Source organism: Hydractinia symbiolongicarpus, chromosome 10 (assembly GCF_029227915.1).
Source record: "Hydractinia symbiolongicarpus strain clone_291-10 chromosome 10, HSymV2.1, whole genome shotgun sequence".
In the NCBI taxonomy this organism is placed as follows: domain Eukaryota; kingdom Metazoa; phylum Cnidaria; class Hydrozoa; order Anthoathecata; family Hydractiniidae; genus Hydractinia; species Hydractinia symbiolongicarpus.
The window spans coordinates 6,545,135-6,562,633 of record NC_079884.1 but is presented as its reverse complement, the minus strand read 5'-3'; positions in this window follow the sequence as shown (position 1 = coordinate 6,562,633).

The following is a 17,499-nucleotide window of genomic DNA, read 5'->3' as shown; positions in this document are numbered from 1 at the left end:
TTTACTGTGGGGCCAATCCTAGCCGTTATCCTGCTCTGAAGAAATAGAGACAGTTTCAAAAAGTACATTTCATTGACTTGCTAAAGGCATCAATCCGTTTGAGTTACAACGGTTCCGGCACATATTTGTACCAACATGTATTAAGCGATATTTTTCTGATGTTACTAGGTTGTATGGCTTTTATCAGTGAAACGATTGACTGTAGGTCTTAATTGAACTGGTTATGGACTGTGACCTTATAAATGTGAAAGTGAGACAATTGGACTCGAAGAAATAACATTCTTCTGAATATGAAGTGATTGCCGAAACTCAGCGATTACACTGGGCGCTGTGGTAGCGCTTCATTTAAAAATTTAGATAAATAAGTCATTTCTTACTGTGGGACCAATCCTAGCCGTTTATGCGCGCTGAAGAAATAGCGACAGTTTCAAAAAGTACATTTCATTGACTTGCTAACAGCATCAATCCGTTTGAGTTACAACGGTTGGGTCACATATTCGTACCAACATGTCTTTAGCGATATTTTTCTGATATTGCTAGGTTGCATCGCTTATAACAGTGAAACGATTCACAGTGGGACTTAATTGAACTAACTTTGGACTGTGACCTGATCAATGTGATAAATGACACAAATGAACTCCAAGAATAACATTCTTCTTAATTTGACGTGATTGCCGCAAATCAACGATTACACTGGGTGTTGTGGTAGCGCTTCATTTAAAAATTTAGATAAATGAGTCGTTCTTTTTTGTGGGACCAATCCTGTCCATTATTGCACGCTGAAGAAATAGCGACAGTTTCAAAAACTACACTTCTTTGACTTTCTAACTGTGTCAATCCGTTTGATTTACAACGGTTGGGTCACATATTCGTACCAACATATATTTAGCGAAATTTTTCTGATATTACTAGGTGGTATGGCTTTTAACAGTGAAACGATTGACTGTGGGACTTAATTGAACTGATTATGGACTGTGACCTTATAAATGTGAAAGTGAGACAATTGGACTCCAAGAAATAGCATTCTTTTTAATATGAAATGATTGCCGAAACTCAGCGATTACACTGGGCGCTGTGGTAGCGCTTCATTTAAAAATTTAGATAAATAAGTCATTTCTTACTGTGGGACCAATCCTAGCCGTTTATGCGCGCTGAAGAAATAGCGACAGTTTCAAAAAGTACATTTCATTGACTTGCTAACAGCATCAATCCGTTTGAGTTACAACGGTTGGGTCACATATTCGTACCAACATGTCTTTAGCGATATTTTTCTGATATTACTAGGTTGTATGGCTTTTAACAGTTAAACGATTGACTGTGGGACTTAATTGAACTGATTATGGACTGTGACCTTATAAATGTGAAAGTGAGACAATTGGACTCCAAGAAATAACATTCTTCTTAATATGAAATGATTGCTGAAACTCAGCGATTACACTGGGCGCTGGGGTAGCGCTTCATTTAAAAATTTAGATAAATAAGTCATTTCTTACTGTGGGACCAATCCTAGCCGTTATGCCGCGCTAAAGAAATAGAGACAGTTTCAAAAAGTACATTTCATTGACTTTCTAACAGTATCAATCCGTTTGAGTTACAACGGTTGAGGCACAAATTCTGACCAACATGTATTTCGTGATATATTTCCGTTATTATTAGGTTGTATCGCTTTTAACAGTGAAACGATTGACCGTGGGACTTAAATGAACTGATTTTGAACTGTGACCTGATAAATGTGATAAATGAGACAATTGGACTCCAAGAAATAGCATTCTTCTTAATTTGACGTGATTGCCGGAACTCAGCGATTACACTGGGCGCTGTCGTAGCGCTTCATTAAAAAATTTAGATAAATAAGTCATTTTTTACTTTGGGACCAATCCTATCCGTTATCGCGCGCTGAAGAAATAGGGATAGTTTCAAAAACTACATTTCATTGACTTTCTAACGGTGTCAGTCCGTTTGAGTTACAACGGTTGGGTCACATATTCGTACTAACATGTATTTAGCGATATTTTTCTAATATTACTAGGTTGCATCGCTTTTAACTATGAAACGATTGACTGTGGGACTTAATTGAACTAACTTTGGACTTTTACCTTATAAATGTAATAAAGGAGACAATTGGACTCCAAGAAATAACATTCTTCTTAATTTGACATGATTGCCGAAACTCAGCGATTAGACTGGGCTCTGTGGTAGCGCTTCATTTAAGAATTAAGATAAAAAAAGTCATTTTTTTATTGTGGGACCAATCCTAGACGTGATCGCGCGCTGATTAAATAGCAATAGTTTCAAAAACTACATTTCATAGACTTTCTGAAAGTATCAATCCATTTGAGTTACAACAGTTGAGTCACATATTCGTACCAACATGTATTTGGCGATATTTTTCTGATATTACTAGGTTGCATCACTTTTAATTATGAAACGATTGACTATGGGACTTATTTGAACTAACTTTGGACTGTGACCTGGTAAATGTGATAAAGGTGAAAAATGGACTCCAAAAAATAACATTCTTGTTAATTTGACATGATTGCAGAAACTCAGCGATTACACTGGGCTCTGTGGTAGCGCTTCATTTAAGAATTAAGATAAAAAAAAGTCATTTTTTATTGTGGGACCAATCCTAGCCGTTATCGCGCGCTAAAGAAACAGCGACAGTTTCAAGACCTACATTTCATTGACTTTCCAACGGTGTCAGTCCATTTGAGTTACAACGGTTGTGTCACATATTCGTACCAACATGTATTTAGCGATATTTTTCTAATATTACTAGGTTGCATCGCTTTTAACTATGAAACGATTGACTGTGGGACTTAATTGAACTAACTTTGGACTGTCACCGTATAAATGTGGTAAAGGAGACAATTGGTTACCAAGAAATAACATTTCTCTTAATTTGACTTGATTGCCGAAACTCAGCGATTACACTGGGCTCTGTGGTAGCGCTTCATTTAAGAATTAAGTTAAAAAAAGTCATTTTTTTATTGTGTGACCAATCCTAGACGTTATCTCGCGCTGAAGAAATAGCAATAGTTTCAAAAACTACATTTCATAGACTTTCTAAAAGTATCAATCCGTTTGAGTTACAACAGTTGAGTCACATATTCGTACCAACATGTATTTAGCGATATTTTTCTGATATTACTAGGTTGTATGGCTTTTAACAGTGAAACGATTGACTGTGGGACTTAATTGAACTGATTATGGACTGTAACCTTATAAATGTGAAAGTGAGACAATTGGACTCCAACAATTAACATTCTTTTTAATATGAAATGATTGCCGAAACTCGCCGATTACACTGGGCGCTGTGGTAGCGCTCCATTTAAAAATTTACATAAATAAGTCATTTCTTACTGTGTGACCAATCCTAGCCGTTATCGCGAGCTGAAGAAATAGCGACAATTTCAAAAACTACATTTCATTGACTTTCTAACGGTGACAGTCCGTTTGAGTTTCAACAATTGGGTCACATATTCGTACTAACATATATTTAGCGAAGTTTTTCTGATATTACTAGGTGGCATGGCTTTTAACAGTGAAACGATTGACTGTGGGACTTAATTGAACTAATTATGGACTGTGACCTTATAAATGTGAAAGTGAGACAATTGGACTCCAAGAAATAGCATTCGTTTTAATATGAAATGATTGCCGGAACTCAGCGATTACACTGGGCGCTGTGGTAGCATTTCAATTAAAAATTAAAATAAAAAAGTAATTTTTTACTGTGGGGCCAATCCTAGCCGTTATCCCGCTCTGAAGAAATAGAGACAGTTTCAAAAAGTACATTTCATTGACTTGCTAAAGGCATCAATCCGTTTGAGTTACAACGGTTCAGGCACATATTCGTACCAACATGTATTAAGCGATATTTTTCTGATGTTACTAGGTTGTATGGCTTTTATCAGTGAAACGATTGACTGTAGGTCTTAATTGAACTGGTTATGGACTGTGACCTTATAAATGTGAAAGTGAGACAATTGGACTCGAAGAAATAACATTCTTCTGAATATGAAGTGATTGCCGAAACTCAGCGATTACACTGGGCGCTGTGGTAGCGCTTCATTTAAAAATTTAGATAAATAAGTCATTTCTTACTGTGGGACCAATCCTAGCCGTTTATGCGCGCTGAAGAAATAGCGACAGTTTCAAAAAGTACATTTCATTGACTTGCTAACAGCATCAATCCGTTTGAGTTACAACGGTTGGGTCACATATTCGTACCAACATGTCTTTAGCGATATTTTTCTGATATTGCTAGGTTGCATCGCTTATAACAGTGAAACGATTCACAGTGGGACTTAATTGAACTAACTTTGGACTGTGACCTGATCAATGTGATAAATGACACAAATGAACTCCAAGAATAACATTCTTCTTAATTTGACGTGATTGCCGCAAATCAACGATTACACTGGGTGTTGTGGTAGCGCTTCATTTAAAAATTTAGATAAATGAGTCGTTCTTTTTTGTGGGACCAATCCTGTCCATTATTGCACGCTGAAGAAATAGCGACAGTTTCAAAAACTACACTTCTTTGACTTTCTAACTGTGTCAATCCGTTTGAGTTACAACGGTTGGGTCACATATTCGTACCAACATATATTTAGCGAAATTTTTCTGATATTACTAGGTGGTATGGCTTTTAACAGTGAAACGATTGACTGTGGGACTTAATTGAACTGATTATGGACTGTGACCTTATAAATGTGAAAGTGAGACAATTGGACTCCAAGAAATAGCATTCTTTTTAATATGAAATGATTGCCGAAACTCAGCGATTACACTGGGCGCTGTGGTAGCGCTTCATTTAAAAATTTAGATAAATAAGTCATTTCTTACTGTGGGACCAATCCTAGCCGTTTATGCGCGCTGAAGAAATAGCGACAGTTTCAAAAAGTACATTTCATTGACTTGCTAACAGCATCAATCCGTTTGAGTTACAACGGTTGGGTCACATATTCGTACCAACATGTCTTTAGCGATATTTTTCTGATATTACTAGGTTGTATGGCTTTTAACAGTTAAACGATTGACTGTGGGACTTAATTGAACTGATTATGGACTGTGACCTTATAAATTTGAAAGTGAGACAATTGGACTCCAAGAAATAACATTCTTCTTAATATGAAATGATTGCCGAAACTCAGCGATTACACTGGGCGCTGGGGTAGCGCTTCATTTAAAAATTTAGATAAATAAGTCATTTCTTACTGTGGGACCAATCCTAGCCGTTATGCCGCGCTAAAGAAATAGAGACAGTTTCAAAAAGTACATTTCATTGACTTTCTAACAGTATCAATCCGTTTGAGTTACAACGGTTGAGGCACAAATTCTGACCAACATGTATTTCGTGATATATTTCCGTTATTACTAGGTTGTATCGCTTTTAACAGTGAAACGATTGACCGTGGGACTTAAATGAACTGATTTTGAACTGTGACCTGATAAATGTGATAAATGAGACAATTGGACTCCAAGAAATAGCATTCTTCTTAATTTGACGTGATTGCCGGAACTCAGCGATTACACTGGGCGCTGTCGTAGCGCTTCATTAAAAAATTTAGATAAATAAGTCATTTTTTACTTTGGGACCAATCCTATCCGTTATCGCGCGCTGAAGAAATAGGGATAGTTTCAAAAACTACATTTCATTGACTTTCTAACGGTGTCAGTCCGTTTGAGTTACAACGGTTGGGTCACATATTCGTACTAACATGTATTTAGCGATATTTTTCTAATATTACTAGGTTGCATCGCTTTTAACTATGAAACGATTGACTGTGGGACTTAATTGAACTAACTTTGGACTTTTACCTTATAAATGTAATAAAGGAGACAATTGGACTCCAAGAAATAACATTCTTCTTAATTTGACATGATTGCCGAAACTCAGCGATTAGACTGGGCTCTGTGGTAGCGCTTCATTTAAGAATTAAGATAAAAAAAGTCATTTTTTTATTGTGGGACCAATCCTAGACGTGATCGCGCGCTGATTAAATAGCAATAGTTTCAAAAACTACATTTCATAGACTTTCTGAAAGTATCAATCCATTTGAGTTACAACAGTTGAGTCACATATTCGTACCAACATGTATTTGGCGATATTTTTCTGATATTACTAGGTTGCATCACTTTTAATTATGAAACGATTGACTATGGGACTTATTTGAACTAACTTTGGACTGTGACCTGGTAAATGTGATAAAGGTGAAAAATGGACTCCAAAAAATAACATTCTTGTTAATTTGACATGATTGCAGAAACTCAGCGATTACACTGGGCTCTGTGGTAGCGCTTCATTTAAGAATTAAGATAAAAAAAAGTCATTTTTTATTGTGGGACCAATCCTAGCCGTTATCGCGCGCTAAAGAAACAGCGACAGTTTCAAGAACTACATTTCATTGACTTTCCAACGGTGTCAGTCCATTTGAGTTACAACGGTTGTGTCACATATTCGTACCAACATGTATTTAGCGATATTTTTCTAATATTACTAGGTTGCATCGCTTTTAACTATGAAACGATTGACTGTGGGACTTAATTGAACTAACTTTGGACTGTCACCGTATAAATGTGGTAAAGGAGACAATTGGTTACCAAGAAATAACATTTTTCTTAATTTGACTTGATTGCCGAAACTCAGCGATTACACTGGGCTCTGTGGTAGCGCTTCATTTAAGAATTAAGTTAAAAAAAGTCATTTTTTTATTGTGTGACCAATCCTAGACGTTATCTCGCGCTGAAGAAATAGCAATAGTTTCAAAAACTACATTTCATAGACTTTCTAAAAGTATCAATCCGTTTGAGTTACAACAGTTGAGTCACATATTCGTACCAACATGTATTTAGCGATATTTTTCTGATATTACTAGGTTGTATGGCTTTTAACAGTGAAACGATTGACTGTGGGACTTAATTGAACTGATTATGGACTGTAACCTTATAAATGTGAAAGTGAGACAATTGGACTCCAACAATTAACATTCTTTTTAATATTCAATGATTGCCGAAACTCGCCGATTACACTGGGCGCTGTCGTAGCGCTCCATTTAAAAATTTACATAAATAAGTCATTTCTTACTGTGGGACCAATCCTAGCCGTTATCGCGAGCTGAAGAAATAGCGACAATTTCAAAAACTACATTTCATTGACTTTCTAACGGTGACAGTCCGTTTGAGTTTCAACGGTTGGGTCACATATTCGTACTAACATATATTTAGCGAAGTTTTTCTGATATTACTAGGTGGCATGGCTTTTAACAGTGAAACGATTGACTGTGGGACTTAATTGAACTAATTATGGACTGTGACCTTATAAATGTGAAAGTGAGACAATTGGACTCCAAGAAATAGCATTCGTTTTAATATGAAATGATTGCCGGAACTCAGCGATTACACTGGGCGCTGTGGTAGCATTTCAATTAAAAATTAAAATAAAAAAGTAATTTTTTACTGTGGGGCCAATCCTAGCCGTTATCCCGCTCTGAAGAAATAGAGACAGTTTCAAAAAGTACATTTCATTGACTTGCTAACAGCATCAATCCGTTTGAGTTACAACGGTTGGGTCACATATTCGTACCAACATGTCTTTAGCGATATTTTTCTGATATTGCTAGGTTGCATCGCTTATAACAGTGAAACGATTCACAGTGGGACTTAATTGAACTAACTTTGGACTGTGACCTGATCAATGTGATAAATGACACAAATGAACTCCAAGAATAACATTCTTCTTAATTTGACGTGATTGCCGCAAATCAACGATTACACTGGGTGTTGTGGTAGCGCTTCATTTAAAAATTTAGATAAATGAGTCGTTCTTTTTTGTGGGACCAATCCTGTCCATTATTGCACGCTGAAGAAATAGCGACAGTTTCAAAAACTACACTTCTTTGACTTTCTAACTGTGTCAATCCGTTTGAGTTACAACGGTTGGGTCACATATTCGTACCAACATATATTTAGCGAAATTTTTCTGATATTACTAGGTGGTATGGCTTTTAACAGTGAAACGATTGACTGTGGGACTTAATTGAACTGATTATGGACTGTGACCTTATAAATGTGAAAGTGAGACAATTGGACTCCAAGAAATAGCATTCTTTTTAATATGAAATGATTGCCGAAACTCAGCGATTACACTGGGCGCTGTGGTAGCGCTTCATTTAAAAATTTAGATAAATAAGTCATTTCTTACTGTGGGACCAATCCTAGCCGTTTATGCGCGCTGAAGAAATAGCGACAGTTTCAAAAAGTACATTTCATTGACTTGCTAACAGCATCAATCCGTTTGAGTTACAACGGTTGGGTCACATATTCGTACCAACATGTCTTTAGCGATATTTTTCTGATATTACTAGGTTGTATGGCTTTTAACAGTTAAACGATTGACTGTGGGACTTAATTGAACTGATTATGGACTGTGACCTTATAAATTTGAAAGTGAGACAATTGGACTCCAAGAAATAACATTCTTCTTAATATGAAATGATTGCCGAAACTCAGCGATTACACTGGGCGCTGGGGTAGCGCTTCATTTAAAAATTTAGATAAATAAGTCATTTCTTACTGTGGGACCAATCCTAGCCGTTATGCCGCGCTAAAGAAATAGAGACAGTTTCAAAAAGTACATTTCATTGACTTTCTAACAGTATCAATCCGTTTGAGTTACAACGGTTGAGGCACAAATTCTGACCAACATGTATTTCGTGATATATTTCCGTTATTACTAGGTTGTATCGCTTTTAACAGTGAAACGATTGACCGTGGGACTTAAATGAACTGATTTTGAACTGTGACCTGATAAATGTGATAAATGAGACAATTGGACTCCAAGAAATAGCATTCTTCTTAATTTGACGTGATTGCCGGAACTCAGCGATTACACTGGGCGCTGTCGTAGCGCTTCATTAAAAAATTTAGATAAATAAGTCATTTTTTACTTTGGGACCAATCCTATCCGTTATCGCGCGCTGAAGAAATAGGGATAGTTTCAAAAACTACATTTCATTGACTTTCTAACGGTGTCAGTCCGTTTGAGTTACAACGGTTGGGTCACATATTCGTACTAACATGTATTTAGCGATATTTTTCTAATATTACTAGGTTGCATCGCTTTTAACTATGAAACGATTGACTGTGGGACTTAATTGAACTAACTTTGGACTTTTACCTTATAAATGTAATAAAGGAGACAATTGGACTCCAAGAAATAACATTCTTCTTAATTTGACATGATTGCCGAAACTCAGCGATTAGACTGGGCTCTGTGGTAGCGCTTCATTTAAGAATTAAGATAAAAAAAGTCATTTTTTTATTGTGGGACCAATCCTAGACGTGATCGCGCGCTGATTAAATAGCAATAGTTTCAAAAACTACATTTCATAGACTTTCTGAAAGTATCAATCCATTTGAGTTACAACAGTTGAGTCACATATTCGTACCAACATGTATTTGGCGATATTTTTCTGATATTACTAGGTTGCATCACTTTTAATTATGAAACGATTGACTATGGGACTTATTTGAACTAACTTTGGACTGTGACCTGGTAAATGTGATAAAGGTGAAAAATGGACTCCAAAAAATAACATTCTTGTTAATTTGACATGATTGCAGAAACTCAGCGATTACACTGGGCTCTGTGGTAGCGCTTCATTTAAGAATTAAGATAAAAAAAAGTCATTTTTTATTGTGGGACCAATCCTAGCCGTTATCGCGCGCTAAAGAAACAGCGACAGTTTCAAGAACTACATTTCATTGACTTTCCAACGGTGTCAGTCCATTTGAGTTACAACGGTTGTGTCACATATTCGTACCAACATGTATTTAGCGATATTTTTCTAATATTACTAGGTTGCATCGCTTTTAACTATGAAACGATTGACTGTGGGACTTAATTGAACTAACTTTGGACTGTCACCGTATAAATGTGGTAAAGGAGACAATTGGTTACCAAGAAATAACATTTTTCTTAATTTGACTTGATTGCCGAAACTCAGCGATTACACTGGGCTCTGTGGTAGCGCTTCATTTAAGAATTAAGTTAAAAAAAGTCATTTTTTTATTGTGTGACCAATCCTAGACGTTATCTCGCGCTGAAGAAATAGCAATAGTTTCAAAAACTACATTTCATAGACTTTCTAAAAGTATCAATCCGTTTGAGTTACAACAGTTGAGTCACATATTCGTACCAACATGTATTTGGCGATATTTTTCTGATATTACTAGGTTGCATCGCTTTTAATTATGAAACGATTGACTATGGGACTTAATGGAACTAACTTTGGACTGTGACCTGATATATGTGATAAAGGAGACAATGGGACTCCAAGAAATAAGATTCTTGTTAATTTGACATGATTGCAGAAATTCAGCGATTACACTGGGCCCTGTGGTAGCGCTTCATTTAAGAATTAAGATAAAAAAAGTCATTTTTTACTGTGGGACCAATCCTAGCCGTTATCGCGCGCTAAAGAAATAGCGACAGTTTCAAGAACTACATTTCATTGACTTTCCAACGGTGTCAGTCCATTTGAGTTACAACGGTTGGGTCACATATTCGTACCAACATGTATTTAGCGATATTTTTGTAATATTACTAGGTTGCATCGCTTTTAACTATGAAACGATTGACTGTCGGACTTACATGAACTAACTTTGGACTGTCATCTGATAAATGTGATAAAGGAGACAATTGGACACCAAGAAATAACATTCTTCTTAATTTGACTTGATTGCCGAAACTCAGCGATTACACTGGGCTCTGTGGTAGCGCTGCATTTAAGAATTAAGTTGAAAAAAGTTATTTTTTTATTGTGGAACAATCCTAGACGTTATCGCGCGCTGAGGAAATAGCGACAGTTTCAAAAACTACATTTCATTGTCTTTCTAACGGTGTCAGTCCGTTTGAGTTTCAACGGTTGTGTCACATATTCGTACCAACATGTATTTAGCGATATTTTTTTGATATTACTAGGTTGCATCGCTTTTAACTATGAAACGATTGACTGTGCGACTTAATTGAACTAACTTTGGAGTGTGACCTGATAAATGTGAAAAATAAGACAATTGGACTCCAAGAAATAACATTCTTCTTAATTTGACGTGATTGCCGGAACTCAGCGATTACACTGGCCGCTGTGGTAGCGCTTCATTTAAAAGTTTAGAAAAATAAGTCATTTTTTACTGTGGGACCAATCCTATCCGTTATCGCGCGCTGAAGAAATAGCGAAAGTTTCAAAATCTACATTTAATTGACTTTCTAACGGTGTCAGTCCCTTTCAGTTACAACGGTTTGGTCACAAATACGTACCAACATGTATTTAGCGATATTTTTCTGATATTACTAGGTTGCATCGCTTTTAACTATGAAACGATTGACTGTGCGACTTAATTGAACTAACTTTGGACTGTCACCTGATAAATGTGATAAAGGAGACAAATGGACTCCAAGAAATAACATTCTTGTTAACTTGACATGATTGCCGAAACTCAGCGATTACACTGGCCGCTGAGGTAGCGCTTCGATTAAGAGTTTAGATAAATGAGTCATACTTTACTGTGGGACCAATCCTATCCGTTATCGCGCGCTGAAGAAATAGCGACAGTTTCAAAAACTAAATTTCATTGACTTTCTAACGGTGTCAGTCCGTTTCAGTTACAGCGGTTTGGTCACATATTCGTACCAACATGTATTTAGCGTTATTTTTTTGATATTACTAGGTTGCATCGCTTTTAACTATGAAACGATTGACTGTGGGACATAATTGAACTAACTTTGGACTCTGACCTGATAGATGGGATAAATGAGACAATTGGACACCAAGAAATAACATTCTTCTTAATTTGACATGATTGCCGAAACTCAGCGATTACACTGGCCGCTGTGGTAGCGCTTCATTTAAGAGTTTAGATAAATAAGTAATTTTTTACTGTGGGACCAATCCTCTCCGTAATTGCGTGCTGAAGAAATAGCGACAGTTTCAAAAACTACATTTCTTTGACTTTCTAACGGTGTCAGTCCCTTTCAGTTACAACGGTTTGGTCACAAATACGTACCAACATGTATTTAGCGATATTTTTTTGATATTACTAGGTTGCATCGCTTTTAACAATGAAAAGTTGACTGTGAGACTCAATTGAACTAACTTTGGACTGTGACCTGATAAATGTAAAAAATCAGACAATTGGACTCCAAGAAATAACATTCTTCTAAATTTGACGTGATTGCCGGAACTCAGCGATTATACTGGCCGCTGTGGTAGCGCTTCATTTAAGAGTAAAGATAAATAAGTCATTTTTTACTGTGGCACCAATCCTATCCGTTATCGCGCGCTGAAGAAATAGCGACAGTTTCAAAATCTACATTTAATTGACTTTCTAACGGTGTCAGTCCCTTTCAGTTACAACGGTTTGGTCACAAATACGTACCAACATGTATTTAGCGATATTTTTCTGATATTACTAGGTTGCATCGCTTTTAACTATGAAACGATTGACTGTGCGACTTAATTGAACTAACTTTGGACTGTCACCTGATAAATGTGATAAAGGAGACAATTGGACTCCAAGAAATAACATTCTTGTTAACTTGACATGATTGCCGAAACTCAGCGATTACACTGGCCGCTGTGGTAGCGCTTCATTTAAGAGTTTAGATAAATGAGTCATACTTTACTGTGGGACCAATCCTATCCGTTATCGCGCGCTGAAGAAATAGCGACAGTTTCAAAAAGTACATTTCATTGACTTTCCAACGGTGTCAGTCCATTTGAGTTACAACGGTTGTGTCACATATTCGTACCAACATGTATTTAGCGATATTTTTCTAATATTACTAGGTTGCATCGCTTTTAACTATGAAACGATTGACTGTGGGACTTAATTGAACTAACTTTGGACTGTCACCGTATAAATGTGGTAAAGGAGACAATTGGACACCAAGAAATAACATTTTTCTTAATTTGACTTGATTGCCGAAACTCAGCGATAACACTGGGCTCTGTGGTAGCGCTTCATTTAAGAATTAAGTTAAAAAAAGTCATTTTTTTATTGTGGGACCAATCCTAGACGTTATCTCGCGCTGCAGAATTAGCAATAGTTTCAAAAACTACATTTCATAGACTTTCTAAAAGTATCAATCCGTTTGAGTTACAACAGTTGAGTCACATATTCGTACCAACATGTATTTGGCGATATTTTTCTGATATTACTAGGTTGCATCGCTTTTAATTATGAAACGATTGACTATGGGACTTAATGGAACTAACTTTGGACTGTGACCTGATATATGTGATAAAGGAGACAATTGGACTCCAAGAAATAACATTCTTGTTAATTTGACATGATTGCAGAAATTCAGCGATTACACTGGGCCCTGGGGTAGCGCTTCATTTAAGAATTAAGATAAAAAAAGTCATTTTTTATTGTGGGACCAATCCTAGCCGTTATCGCGCGCTAAAGAAATAGCGACAGTTTCAAGAACTACATTTCATTGACTTTCCAACGGTGTCAGTCCATTTGAGTTACAACGGTTGGGTCACATATTCGTACCAACATGTATTTAGCGATATTTTTGTAATATTACTAGGTTGCATCGCTTTTAACTATGAAACGATTGACTGTGGGACTTAATTGAACTAACTTTGGACTGTCATCTGATAAATGTGATAAAGGAGACAATTGGACACCAAGAAATAACATTCTTCTTAATTTGACTTGATTGCCGAAACTCAGCGATTACACTGGGCTCTGTGGTAGCGCTGCATTTAAGAATTAAGTTGAAAAAAGTTCTTTTTTTATTGTGGGACCAATCCTAGACATTATCGCGCGTTGAGGAAATAGCGACAGTTTCAAAAACTACATTTCATTGTCTTTCTAACGGTGTCAGTCCGTTTGAGTTTCAACGGTTGTGTCACATATTCGTACCAACATGTATTTAGCGATATTTTTTTGATATTACTAGGTTGCATCGCTTTTAACTATGAAACGATTGACTGTGCGACTTAATTGAACTAACTTTGGAGTGTGACCTGATAAATGTAAAAAAATAAGACAATTGGACTCCAAGAAATAACATTCTTCTTAATTTGACGTGATTGCCGGAACTCAGCGATTACACTGGCCGCTGTGGTAGCGCTTCATTTAAAAGTTTAGAAAAATAAGTCATTTTTTACTGTGGGACCAATCCTATCCGTTATCGCGCGCTGAAGAAATAGCGACAGTTTCAACATCTACATTTAATTGACTTTCTAACGGTGTCAGTCCCTTTCAGTTACAACGGTTTGGTCACAAATACGTACCAACATGTATTTAGCGATATTTTTCTGATATTACTAGGTTGCATCGCTTTTAACTATGAAACGATTGACTGTGCGACTTAATTGAATAACTTTGGACTGTCACCTGATAAATGTGATAAAGGAGACAATTGGACTCCAAGAAATAACATTCTTGTTAACTTGACATGATTGCCGAAACTCAGCGATTACACTGGCCGCTGAGGTAGCGCTTCATTTAAGAGTTTAGATAAATGAGTCATACTTTACTGTGGGACCAATCCTATCCGTTATCGCGCGCTGAAGAAATAGCGACAGTTTCAAAAACTAAATTTCATTGACTTTCTAACGATGTCAGTCCGTTTCAGTTACAGCGGTTTGGTCACATATTCGTACCAACATGTATTTAGCGATATTTTTCTGATATTACTAGGTTGCGTCGCTTTTAACTATGAAACGATTAACTATGGGACTTAATTGAACTAACTTTGGACTGTCTCCTGATAAATGTGATAAAGGAGACAATGGGACTCCAAGAAATAACATTCTTGTTAACTTGACATGATTGCCGAAACTCAGCGATTATACTGGCCGCTGTGGTAGCGCTTCATTTAAGAGTTTAGATAAAAAAGTCATTCTTTACTGTGGTACCAATCCTATCCGTTATCGCGCGCTGAAGAAATAGCGACAGTTTCAAAAACTAAATTTCATTGACTTTTTAACGGTGTCAGTCCGTTTCAGTTACAACGGTTTGGTCACATATTCGTACCAACTTGTATTTAGCGATATTTTTTTGATATTACTTGGTTGCATCGCTTTTAACAATGAAACGTTGACTGTGAGACTCAATTGAACTAACTTTTGACTGTGACCTGATAAATGTAAAAAATCAGACAATTGGACTCCAAGAAATAACATTCTTCTAAATTTGACGTGATTGCCGGAACTCAGCGATTATACTGGCCGCTGTGGTAGTGCTTCATTTAAGAGTAAAGATAAATAAGTCATTTTTTACTGTGGGACCAATCCTATCCGTTATCGCGCGCTGAAGAAATAGCGACAGTTTCAAAATCTACATTTTATTGACTTTCTAACGGTGTCAGTCCCTTTCAGATACAACGGTTTGGTCACAAATACGTACCAACATGTATTTAGCGATATTTTTCTGATATTACTAGGTTGCATCGCTTTTAACTATGAAACGATTGACTGTGCGACTTAATTGAACTAACTTTGGACTGTCACCTGATAAATGTGATAAAGGAGACAATTGGACTCCAAGAAATAACATTCTTGTTAACTTGACATGATTGCCGAAACTCAGCGATTACACTGGCCGCTGTGGTAGCGCTTCATTTAAGAGTTTAGATAAATGAGTCATACTTTACTGTGGGACCAATCCTATCCGTTATCGCGCGCTGAAGAAATAGCGACAGTTTCAAAAACTAAATTTCATTGAATTTCTAACGGTGTCAGTCCGTTTCAGTTACAGCGGTTTGGTCACATATTCGTACCAACATGCATTTAGCGATATTTTTTTGATATTACTAGGTTGCATCGCTTTTAACTATGAAACGATTGACTGTGGGACATAATTGAACTAACTTTGGACTCTGACCTGATAGATGTGATAAATGAGACAATTGGACACCAAGAAATAACATTCTTCTTAATTTGACAGGATTGCCGAAACTCAGCGATTACACTGGCCGCTGTGGTAGCGCTTCATTTAAGAGTTTAGATAAATAAGTAATTTTTTACTGTGGGACCAATCCTATCCGTAATTGCGTGCTGAAGAAATAGCGACAGTTTCAAAAACTACATTTCATTGACTTTCTAACGGTGTCAGTCCTTTTCAGTTACAACGGTTTGGTCACAAATACGTACCAACATGTATTTAGCGATATTTTTCTGATATTACTAGGTTGCGTCGCTTTTAACTATGAAACGATTGACTATGGGACTTAATTGAACTAACTTTATACTGTTTCCTGATAAATCTGATAAAGGAGACAATTGGACTCCAAGAAATAACATTCTTGTTAACTTGACATGATTGCCGAAACTCAGCGATTATACTGACCGCTGTGGTAGCGCTTCATTTAAGAGTAAAGATAAATAAGTCATTCTTTACTGTGGGACCAATCCTATCCGTTATCGCGCGCTGAAGAAATAGCGACAGTTTCAAAAACTAAATTTCATTGAATTTCTAACGGTGTCAGTCCGTTTCAGTTACAACGGTTTGGTCACATATTCGTACCAACATGTATTTAGCGATATTTTTTTGATATTACTAGGTTGCATCGCTTTTAACAATGAAGCGTTGACTGTGAGACTCAATTGAACTAACTTTGGACTGTGACCTGATAAATGTAAACAATCAGACAATTGGACTCCAAGAAATAACATTCTTCTAAATTTGACGTGATTGCCGGAACTCAGCGATCACACTGGCCGCTGTGGTAGCGCTTCATTTAAGAGTAAAGATAAATAAGTCATTCTTTACTGTGGGACCAATCCTATCCGTTATCGCGCGCAGAAGAAATAGCGACAGTTTCAAAAACTAAATTTCATTGACTTTCCAACGGTGTCAGTCCGTTTGAGTTTCAACGGTTGTGTCACATATTCGTACCAACATGTATTTAGCGATATTTTTCTGATATTACTAGGTTGCATCGCTTTTAACTATGAAACGATTGACTGTGGGACTTAATTGAACTAACTTTGGACTCTGACCTGATAAATGTGATAAATGAGACAATTGGACTCCAAGAAATAACATTCTTCTTAATTTGACATGATTGCCGAAACTTAGCGATTACACTTGGCTCTGTGGTAGCGCTTTAATTAAGAATTAAGGTAAAAAAAGTCATTTTTTTATTGTGGGACCAATCCTAGACGTAATCGCGCGCTAAGGAAATAGCGACAGTTTCAAAAACTACATTTCATTGTCTTTCTAACGGTGTCAGTCCGTTTGAGTTTCGACGGTTGTGTCACATATTCGTACCAACATGTATTTAGCGATATTTTTTTGATATTACTAGGTTGCATAGCTTTTAACAATGAAACGATTGACTGTGGGACTTAATTGAACTAACTTTGGACTGTGACCTGATAAATGTGAAAAATGAGACAATTGGACTCCAAGAAAAAACATTCTTCTTAATTTGACGTGATTGCCGGAACTCAGCGATTACACTGGCCGCTG